Raw genomic sequence first — 11,760 nt, forward strand, 5'->3', positions numbered from 1 at the left:
GTTTATGAGATTTAAGAGCTTTCTTAACAGCACTAACAAGAAAGAATACTACAAATAATGACTAGCATGTATTTTATAGTCCACATTTAGTTCTTTTTTTCCCTTGGAACTTTGGAGTAAACAACCCGTTCTTTGTGGGTAACATGGTCTTAAATAATTAAAAAGTATTTTTAGGGTAAAAACCTTTTACTTCATTTGAGAATTTATATCTTATGGAATTAGGTTTTAAGGCTGTGGGTGCTCAGATACAATTGTTTATCAATAAGGCACCTTATAAATGCACATTATGATACCATAAAGAATAGACATGCAAGTATTGTCATGTCTGCTCTAAAAGCAGAGCTAGTGAATTACAGATTATAATTAGAATGAGGGACTAAATGAAATTTGGGCCATGTGCAGGGCTTCTTGAAATACATGGCTGCCAAATGCTTATGATCACATTTTAAATATTTACTTAAATCCAAGGGGCCAATCACTTTTTATACCCAGTCTTCAGGACCACCTGTCCCAAGCTACAGTCAGCATGCTATTAACTACTGTTGTTTCCATGATCACTAATAGCATCCATTTCTCTTATTGTACAGTATTTCAACATGATTATAGGAACATTAGAATTTTAAACTTGGAAAGAACTTCTAAAATTATATGTGTGGAGTGCTTTTCCATTTCAAAATCAGTTAGGTATATGGAACACTCACATAAATGGTTAGTAACTGGTTCTCTAGGGGAAAAAAATCTCTGATTTAAAACTTTTGACAATCTTTGTGGTGTAAAAATTCCCACCATTTCAGGCTTCCAACATTACTTCACAGAATGTGGCATTGTTTCTGTAGTATTTCTACCACACAGATATGTGTAAATAAACTTGACAAGTCTAGATAATAGAAATACGTAGTAAAATAATTAGGAAGTAATGAATTTTGAATATTTGTAGACATCGTTTTTAATGTAATTTGCTTAATTGCAGGTTTATATAATTTAATTTTTATTGTTGGCTGTGTTTTGAAAAAGGCTTGCCAAGTTCCTAAAATTTAACAGTCGGTTCCCATGAGCTAGTACAAGCCAGCTTCAGTAAACTACTGGGCTGTAGAGATATTATAGCAGATATACAGATGAGGAAACTGGAGCTCAAAAGGAAGAAAGGAAATTAACATGTATTGACTACTTATTTGAAGCTATGCAGGATGTTATACAAATGTCATAACTCATATAAGCCTCAAAAAACTTTGTGAAATAAGAAGTATTATTCCAGTTTTACAGATGTAAAAACAGAATTTTCCAAGAGTCATAGTGCTATTAAGTGACAAAATCAAAATTAGAACCCAGATTCCTGGCTCACAGGATTCTTGCTTTTGTTTGCTCTAATATATCTTGCCCTCTAATCTCCATAGAAGTCATGTTAGAACATCAGAGATGATCATGTCACACATGGCGAGATACAGCAATGGGCCCTGTGCCTTTTAAGACACTATTTTTTAGTTGTGAATATGGCTATGGATTTTTAAAATTACAATATCTAAACAGTGGGTAATTATAACTGTGTTACTCTGATTTCAGAGATAAACTGGCTTTAGATTTTTAGTAATTAGAAAGCTTAGCTAAAAATAAGCATGAACAGGAAAAAATAGAAGTATATATACATATATATACACTACATATTACTGTTAACTAGGCTTTTCAAGTAGGATTGATATTGTCAGCATTCTCAATGTAGTATAGAAATTATCATATTGAGTAGTAAAATACAGTGATGGGTGAAGAACATAAAACTACAAAGATTACAAATGATTTTCAAGAACTCAATACTGTTAGGACCAATGGCTCAATACAGAGATGAGACAGAAGAGAGAGATGTTCAATAAACAGTGTCTAAGGTGAATCTTTTATTCATAATGAATAACTTGCTACCTTTGTTTTAGTATGATGCTTTTAGTCAGATATCAGCAACAAATAGAAATCAACATAGAACAAGCTAATCTCCATCATGAAGTTCTTTGCAATCACTTTGAAGATTAATGTAATGTGATATTATTATACACTATTATACAAAAAAGACCAGTGCAAATGTTGTAAGACAAAAAGATATTAAATTAAATAGCCATAAAAGATTTTAATTATAATTAAGGCACCTTGTAAGGAGAATAAAAATGGATTTAAAAGTGAAAGATCTATCTTTTTGAAAATCTCATTTTAAGTATATTGTTAATTCAAGTTAATTTTTAAAAATGTTTTTCAAGCCGTATAAGGTTTGTGAGAAATTCTGTTCCAATATTATGGTATTCACAAATAAATATTGGAGATTATATGTATATGTGTGTGTATATATATTTAAAACAGGTACTGTGCATCTTACTTAGTATGATTAAAATAAAAGAGTTCAGAACCATTCAGTCCAGAACCAAATCTTGTCTCTTTGTTTGGTCAATAGGAACTGCACTCATTTCAAGACTGAAAAGTACTTTAAATTTGGAATGTTGGAGGTACCTTGGTAATGTACATTTTTGCATTTCTTTTATGCTCTCCTGTCTTCTAAGTGTTTTAACTTCCATCAGTGAAATTTCTTCCTTCCAAATTATATCACCAAAAATGATATTTGGAACAAATATCACATTTAAACAGATTTCCTTGCTTCTTGTCCACACCTTTCTTGGAAACCACAGAGAGAATGGCCTTTGGGTGATCCACTAGTTTTTTCTAAATGGGAAGCTCCCTGCTTTTCCCCAAGGCACCGGCAGCTCTTTCACACATTGCCACTAGCAATGAACAGTCTCAGAAGTTCTCGAAAGATGGTTTTGTCACTTGTCTTACCTCTCTTCCTGCTGACTTGAAGCCTGACAAACAGTGATAGGTGAGAGTGACAAATGGCCATTACTTACTCTCCTAGAGATCTCCCATAAGGAAAAAGCCTGAATGTGGAGCTGGACATGCCTCCATTACACTCCCAACTTGAAGAAAACAGAACCCAATACAACTAAAATTGTCTAATTAAATTATTTGCAAGTAAGTAAGTTAGTAAAGGAAGGCACTCATACCCCAAAGAATGTGAAAACAAGAACATAGAGTTAGAGTTTACCTCATCAACTTATCTTAATGTGTTTCTAGTATCTTTATGCAGGCATTTTTGTTTCAGTAATAATTTATGCTAATAGTATCTAATATGTAAACAACTCTTAGTTTATTGTTCTAACAGTGCTTCTAATTGTTCTATATTGTGGAATTATTATAAGGCAGACTCATTGCATATCTTATCCAAGGACAGTTATTATTGGAAGTGCAAGAAAACCTAATTAAAACACTTTAATACTTCAACACAGTTGTCCATTACCAATCTGTGACACTGCGTGGATTAGATGTATATTGCATGCTTTACACAGTAATGACCCCTTATCCACTGGGAATACATTCCAAGACCCCCAGTGGATGCCTGAAACCAAAGATAGTACCAAACCCTATATATAATTTGTTTTTTTCCTATATATGCATACCTATGATAATGTTTATTAATTAGGCACCATAATAGAGTAATAGCAATAACTAGAACAATTATTACAAAATGCCAGCATCACTAGTTTTGCATGTTTGTGCCATTATTAAGTAAAATAAAGGTAACTCGAACACAAGCATGTAAGCACTACCATACCACAACAGTGGATCTGATAACTGATGTGGCTATTAAGTGACTAATGGACAGGCAGTGTATACAATGTAAATACAGTAGAAAAAAGGATGATTCACAGGATGGAGCAAGATGGCACAAGATTTCATCAGGCTACTCAGAATAAGATGCAATTTAAAACTTATGAATTGTTTATTTTTGGAATTTTCCATTTAATATTTTCAGGCCAAGGTTGACCATGGGTAACTGAGCAGAAAATGAAACTGAAGATAAGAGGGGACTACTGTACTGTTGCACCTCAGTGTTAACCATTACTTCTCCTTTTGCTCCAAGATTCAGAAATCTAGGCCAGGATAGTCAAGATCTGAGTTATTGTCTGGTGATTCAGCCAAAAATCATCAAAGAAGTTTCCTCCCCAAATTCCTTGCCTTGCTTCATTATCTGTCCTCTGCGTTATTCTTAACACTACTAAAATATAATAGCGACCAGGAGAAAATTTATCTCTCTCTTGCTAACCATGTCTCATATATTTGTCTGAGTGTATAAGCATTATAATTATAGACACTTCCAAAGAACACAGAGATAAAAGGAGACATCTAAATCAACGTCCAGAATGCCAGAACTATTATTACTTAATATGAGACAGAGAAGCAGGTTATAGTTTTGAATATTTGTCTTAGGATTAGGAAAATGGAAAAGAAACCTCTTGCGTTTGGCGTATAAGAAGAGACAGCAGCAAATTGTTTTGTGAAAGAGACATAAATGAGAGTATAGGGAAAGGCTGATAGCAGGACCTGGAATCATACTACACTGGGTTCAAGTCTCTGCTCCACCTTTTTCTAGTGTGTCTGTATCACCTTGGGTGAGCTACTTAACTCTCTATGTCTTAGTTTCCTCATCTTTAAATGACATGGATCCACCATTGTGTATCATACAGAGTACCCGCACTGTCCTAAAAATCCTCTGAGTTCTGCCTGTAGATTCCTTCTCCCAACCACTGACAACCACTTATCATTTGACTATTTTTACTTTAGATTTAAGATGATTTATTCATCATTTGTTTGGATTTTTAAAAGATTTTGACTTGTTTCTTTTTGCTTCAGGAAAAATCAGCATAATAACAGTCTTAGTTTATTTTGATTTGTTGTAGCAGAATACCTGATACTGGGTAATTTATAAAGAAAAAAGGTTTCTTTAGTTCACAGTTCTGCAGGCAGAGAAGTTCAAGAGCATGGCCCTGACATCTGGTGAGGGCTTTCCAGATGTGTCACAACATGGTGAAGGTCACAGGGGAAACCAACACATTTGAAGAGACAAAACCCAAGGGGCATCCTGGCTTTCTAACAGCCTAGTCTTACAGGAACTAATGCAGTCCCATGAGACCTAATCCAGTCTTGCCAGAACAAGAACTCACTCAGTGCTGCAAGAATGGCACCAAGCCATTTATGAGAGATCCACCCCCAAGACTAAAACAACCTCCCCCTATGCCCCACCTCCCGACACTGCCACTTTGGGGATCAAATTTCAACATGAGTTTTGATGGGAACAAACACAATATATCTAAATCACAGCAATAACAATAGTAACAACACACCTAACATTTACTGAGTGATTGCAATATGCCAGGGACTGTCCTGAGAACTTTACATATATTGACACATTTCATTGTCAGAGCAATTATGCAACTAGACACTAAAGTTAGCTCCATATTATAGATGAAGATGTAGAGAGAAATTTGATGACTTGAGTCAAGTTCACACAACAAGCAAGTGCTAAAGCCAAGTTTTGAACCCAGGCAGTCTGTCTTCAACCATCATTATCTGATGAAATCAAAGCTTTTAAGCTTCATAAATCATATATGAATTATTTACATAGTATAGAGCTAGCATTCCAGTTCAGTGAATGATTATTCAAGTATTACTTTAAAAACAATTTTCCCTTGAGGAAGTATAATCACAAATAACAATGTTCCTGAGAATTCAGAAAAAAAAAAAAAGTATGTTCTTTGGTTCTTGTGTCAGTCATGGAGACAGAAGCCCCTCTAGGTATTTTAAACAGAAGTTACTTAATACAGCAAATTGGTTACAAAATGTTGGAAAGGCTGGAGATGCAAAAAAGAAGGTGATGCAGTTACCCAGGGATTGATGACAATATGAAGTCGCTACCACATAAGCCTGAGAGTAAAGGGGAGAATGCTGTTATTCAGAGCCCACACTCACTGTAACTAGGGTTACTGGAGTATCCACCCATGCTGCGGGGCATTTGGGACCACAGCAGCTACTACCTTGCAGAAAGCTAGGAGTCAAGAAACTCACAGTTACCTGCGCCCACCACAGCTGTTTTTGGAACCAGATCCAAGGCTGCCAGAGTTTGCACTGCTTCCGTCACCTCTGAAACCATGCTTCTAGAGCAAGAAGCCTGGACCTCACACATACCTACTGCTGTTGTTACTGCCTAGAACAAGGTCAGAAACAGAGAAGGAAAATAAAAGTGGCTTATCCCTTTATGCCACCTTACATCTCCTGCCATTGCCTCCCATTGACAAGACTACTCTGCAGACACCTGACAAGGGAATCTGAGCAATAGAGGTGGCAGAACTCCAGCCCCCAGTAATGCAGAGAACATCGGAGCCAACAGGCAACTTTCTGTTATAGCACTTTGTTTGTTTTAGAAACAACAGAAACCATTTAAAAAGAAACATATATTGATGAACTTATTACTCAAGAGAACAGCCAGGGTTATTAGTTGCCAACACTGGGTCCCACCATATTTAAGCAGGAAAGTCAGTCATTAAAGGATATGCTGGATAATCCACAGAGATCACAGAGTCTGGGGAGTCGGGCAATGAGGGTACCCAGCCAGATAAAATGCCTGGACTGTACCCCAGGGCTGCTTCAGCAAAAGCACCATCGCCACCTCTGGGCACAGACGCCATGCTGTGTATGACTAACACTGGGCATTAACCACCAGAATCTCCACTGTCCATTCTCATCAAAAAATGGATTCTACACGATGCCTGCATCTTCACTTTGCTCTCTTTAGAATCAAAGTCTTGCACTATGTCTTTATCACATGCCTATCTGCAAGAGCGGTGAGGGAAAACAAGTTTCTGGCATCTACCTTGGGAACATGGTACTCATAATGTCATTCAATCCTGGGGATAAACCATTGTTTGCAAATTACCTGACATAATGACCATGTAGCCATTAACTTTTGTTTGATATACATGCTACATGCCAGCTACAATTATAATCATTTTACAGATATCCATAGTGCTCTATGAGGTAGCTACTGTTATCATTTCTGTTTTGCAAATGAGGAAGCAGAGCACAGTGGGATCTTTTTTTTTTTTTTTTTTTTTTTTTTTTTTTTTAAATTTATTTATTATTATTATACTGTAAGTTGTAGGGTACATGTGCATAACGTGCAGGTTTGTTACATATGTATACTTGTGCCTTGTTGGTGTGCTGCACCCATCAACTCGTCATTTACATCAGGTATAACTCCCAATGCAATCCCTCCCCCCGCCCCCCTCCCCATGATAGGCCCCGGTGTGTGATGTTCCCCTTCCCGAGTCCAAGTGATCTCATTGTTCAGTTCCCACCTATGAGTGAGAACATGCGGTGTTTGGTTTTCTGTTCTTGTGATAGTTTGCTAAGAATGATGGATTCCAGCTGCATCCATGTCCCTACAAAGGACACAAACTCATCCTTTTTTATGGCTGCATAGTATTCCATGGTGTATATATGCCACATTTTCTTAATCCAATCTGTCACTGATGGACATTTGGGTTGATTCCAAGTCTTTGCTATTGTGAATAGTGCTGCAATAAACATACGTGTGCATGTGTCTTTATAGCAGCATAATTTATAATCCTTTGGGTATATACCCAGTAATGGGATGGCTGGGTCATATGGTACATCTAGTTCTAGATCCTTGAGGAATCGCCATACTGTTTTCCATAATGGTTGAACTAGTTTACAATCCCACCAACAGTGTAAAAGTGTTCCTATTTCTCCACATCCTCTCCAGCACCTGTTGTTTCCTGACTTTTGAATGATCGCCATTCTAACTGGTGTGAGATGGTATCTCATTGTGGTTTTGATTTGCATTTCTCTGATGGCCAGTGATGATGAGCATTTTTTCATGTGTTTGTTGGCTGTATGAATGTCTTCTTTTGAGAAATGTCTATTCATATCCTTTGCCCACTTTTTGATGGGGTTGTTTGTTTTTTTCTTGTAAATTTGTTGGAGTTCTTTGTAGGTTCTGGATATTAGCCCTTTGTCAGATGAGTAGATTGCAAAAATTTTCTCCCATTCTGTAGGTTGCCTGTTCACTCTGATGGTAGTTTCTTTTGCTGTGCAGAAGCTCTTTAGTTTAATTAGATCCCATTTGTCAATTTTGGCTTTTGCTGCCGTTGCTTTTGGTGTTTTAGACATGAAGTCTTTGCCCATGCCTATGTCCTGAATGGTACTACCTAGATTTTCCTCTAGGATTTTTATGGTATTAGGTCTAACATTTAAGTCTCTAATCCATCTTGAATTAATTTTCGTATAAGGAGTAAGGAAAGAATCCAGTTTCAGCTTTCTACTTATGGCTAGCCAATTTTCCCAGCACCATTTATTAAATAGGGAATCCTTTCCCCATTTCTTGTTTCTCTCAGGTTTGTCAAAGATCAGATGGCTGTAGATGTGTGGTATTATTTCTGAGGACTCTGTTCTGTTCCATTGGTCTATATCTCTGTTTTGGTACCAGTACCATGCTGTTTTGGTTACTGTAGCCTTGTAGTATAGTTTGAAGTCAGGTAGCGTGATGCCTCCAGCTTTGTTCTTTTGACTTAGGATTGTCTTGGAGATGCGGGCTCTTTTTTGGTTCCATATGAACTTTAAAGCAGTTTTTTCCAATTCTGTGAAGAAACTCATTGGTAGCTTGATGGGGATGGCATTGAATCTATAAATTACCTTGGGCAGTATGGCCATTTTCACGATATTGATTCTTCCTATCCATGAGCATGGTATGTTCTTCCATTTGTTTGTGTCCTCTTTTATTTCACTGAGCAGTGGTTTGTAGTTCTCCTTGAAGAGGTCCTTTACATCCCTTGTAAGTTGGATTCCTAGGTATTTGATTCTCTTTGAAGCAATTGTGAATGGAAGTTCATTCATGATTTGGCTCTCTGTTTGTCTGTTACTAGTGTATAAGAATGCTTGTGATTTTTGCACATTAATTTTGTATCCTGAGACTTTGCTGAAGTTGCTTATCAGCTTAAGGAGATTTTGGGCTGAGACAATGGGGTTTTCTAAATATACAATCATGTCATCTGCAAAGAGGGACAATTTGACTTCTTCTTTTCCTAACTGAATACCCTTGATTTCTTTCTCTTGCCTGATTGCCCTAGCCAGAACTTCCAACACTATGTTGAATAGGAGTGGTGAGAGAGGGCATCCCTGTCTTGTGCCAGTTTTCAAAGGGAATTTTTCCAGTTTTTGCCCATTCAGTATGATATTGGCTGTGGGTTTGTCATAAATAGCTCTTATTATTTTGAGGTACGTTCCATCAATACCGAATTTATTGAGCGTTTTTAGCATGAAGGGCTGTTGAATTTTGTCAAAAGCCTTTTCTGCATCTATTGAAATAATCATGTAGTTCTTGTCTTTGGTTCTGTTTATATGCTGGATTATGTTTATTGATTTGCGAATGTTGAACCAGCCTTGCATCCCAGGGATGAAGCCCACTTGATCATGGTGGATAAGCTTTTTGATGTGTTGCTGAATCCGGTTTGCCAGTATTTTATTGAGGATTTTTGCATCGATGTTCATCAGGGATATTGGTCTAAAATTCTCTTTTTTTGTTGTGTCTCTGCCAGGCTTTGGTATCAGGATGATGTTGGCCTCATAAAATGAGTTAGGGAGGATTCCCTCTTTTTCTATTGATTGGAATAGTTTCAGAAGGAATGGTACCAACTCCTCCTTGTACCTCTGGTAGAATTCAGCTGTGAATCCATCTGGTCCTGGACTTTTTTTGGTTGGTAGGCTATTAATTGTTGCCTCAATTTCAGAGCCTGCTATTGGTCTATTCAGGGATTCAACTTCTTCCTGGTTTAGTCTTGGAAGAGTGTAAGTGTCCAGGAAATTATCCATTTCTTCTAGATTTTCCAGTTTATTTGCGTAGAGGTGTTTATAGTATTCTCTGATGGTAGTTTGTATTTCTGTGGGGTCAGTGGTGATATCCCCTTTTTCATTTTTAATTGCGTCGATTTGATTCTTCTCTCTTTTCTTCTTTATTAGTCTTGCTAGTGGTCTGTCAATTTTGTTGATCTTTTCAAAAAACCAACTCCTGGATTCATTGATTTTTTGGAGGGTTTTTTGTGTCTCTATCTCCTTCAGTTCTGCTCTGATCTTAGTTATTTCTAGCCTTCTGCTAGCTTTCGAATGTGTTTGCTCTTGCTTCTCTAGTTCTTTTAATTGCGATGTTAGAGTGTCAATTTTAGATCTTTCCTGCTTTCTCTTGTGGGCATTTAGTGCTATAAATTTCCCTCTACACACTGCTTTAAATGTGTCCCAGAGATTCTGGTATGTTGTATCTTTGTTCTCATTGGTTTCAAAGAACATCTTTATTTCTGCCTTCATTTCGTTATGTACCCAGTAGTCATTCAGGAGCAGGTTGTTCAGTTTCCATGTAGTTGAGCGGTTTTCATTGAGTTTCTTAGTCCTGAGTTCTAGTTTGATTGCACTGTGGTCTGAGAGACAGTTTGTTATACTTTCTGTTCTTGTACATTTGCTGAGGAGTGCTTTACTTCCAATTACGTGGTCAATTTTGGAATAAGTACGATGTGGTGCTGAGAAGAATGTATATTCTGTTGATTTGGGGTGGAGAGTTCTATAGATGTCTATTAGGTCTGCTTGCTGCAGAGATGAGTTCAATTCCTGGATATCCTTGTTAACTTTCTGTCTCGTTGATCTGTCTAATGTTGACAATGGAGTGTTGAAGTCTCCCATTATTATTGTATGGGAGTCTAAGTCTCTTTGTAAGTCTCTAAGGACTTGCTTTATGAATCTGGGTGCTCCTGTATTGGGTGCATATATATTTAGGATAGTTAGCTCTTCCTGTTGAATTGATCCCTTTACCATTATGTAATGGCCTTCTTTGTCTCTTTTGATCTTTGATGGTTTAAAGTCTGTTTTATCAGAGACTAGTATTGCAACCCCCGCTTTTTTTTGTTCTCCATTTGCTTGGTAAATCTTCCTCCATCCCTTTATTTTGAGCCTATGTATGTCTCTGCGTGTGAGATGGGTCTCCTGAATACAGCAGACTGATGGGTCTTGACTCTTTATCCAGTTTGCCAGTCTGTGTCTCTTAATTGGAGCATTTAGTCCATTTACATTTAAGGTTAAGATTGTTATGTGTGAACTTGATCCTGCCATTATGATATTAACTGGTTATTTTGCTCATTAGTTGATGCAGTTTCTTCCTAGCCTCGATGGTCTTTACATTTTGGCATGTTTTTGAGATGGCTGGTACCGGTTGTTCCTTTCCATGTTGAGTGCTTCCTTCAGGGTCTCTTGTAAGGCAGGCCTAGTGGTGACAAAATCTCTAAGCATTTGCTTATCTGTAAAGGATTTTATTTCTCCTTCACTTATGAAACTTAGTTTGGCTGGATATGAAATTCTGGGTTTAAAATTCTTTTCTTTAAGAATGTTGAATATTGGCCCCCACTCTCTTCTGGCTTGGAGAGTTTCTGCCGAGAGATCTGCTGTGAGTCTGATGGGCTTCCCTTTGTGGGTAACCCGACCTTTCTCTCTGGCTGCCCTTAAGATTTTTTCCTTCATTTCAACTTTGGTGAATCTGGCAATTATGTGCCTTGGAGTTGCTCTTCTCGAGGAGTATCTTTGTGGCGTTCTCTGTATTTCCTGGATTTGAATGTTGGCCTGCCCTACTAGGTTGGGGAAGTTCTCCTGGATGATATCCTGAAGAGTGTTTTCCAACTTGGTTCCATTTTCCCCCTCACTTTCAGGCACCCCAATCAGACGTAGATTTGGTCTTTTTACATAATCCCATACTTCTTGCAGGCTTTGTTCATTTCTTTTTCTTCTTTTTTCTTTTGGTTTCTCTTCTCGCTTCATTTCATTCATTTGATCCTCAAT

The sequence above is a fragment of the Theropithecus gelada genome, chromosome 4 (assembly GCF_003255815.1).
Source record: "Theropithecus gelada isolate Dixy chromosome 4, Tgel_1.0, whole genome shotgun sequence".
NCBI classification, from domain to species: domain Eukaryota; kingdom Metazoa; phylum Chordata; class Mammalia; order Primates; family Cercopithecidae; genus Theropithecus; species Theropithecus gelada.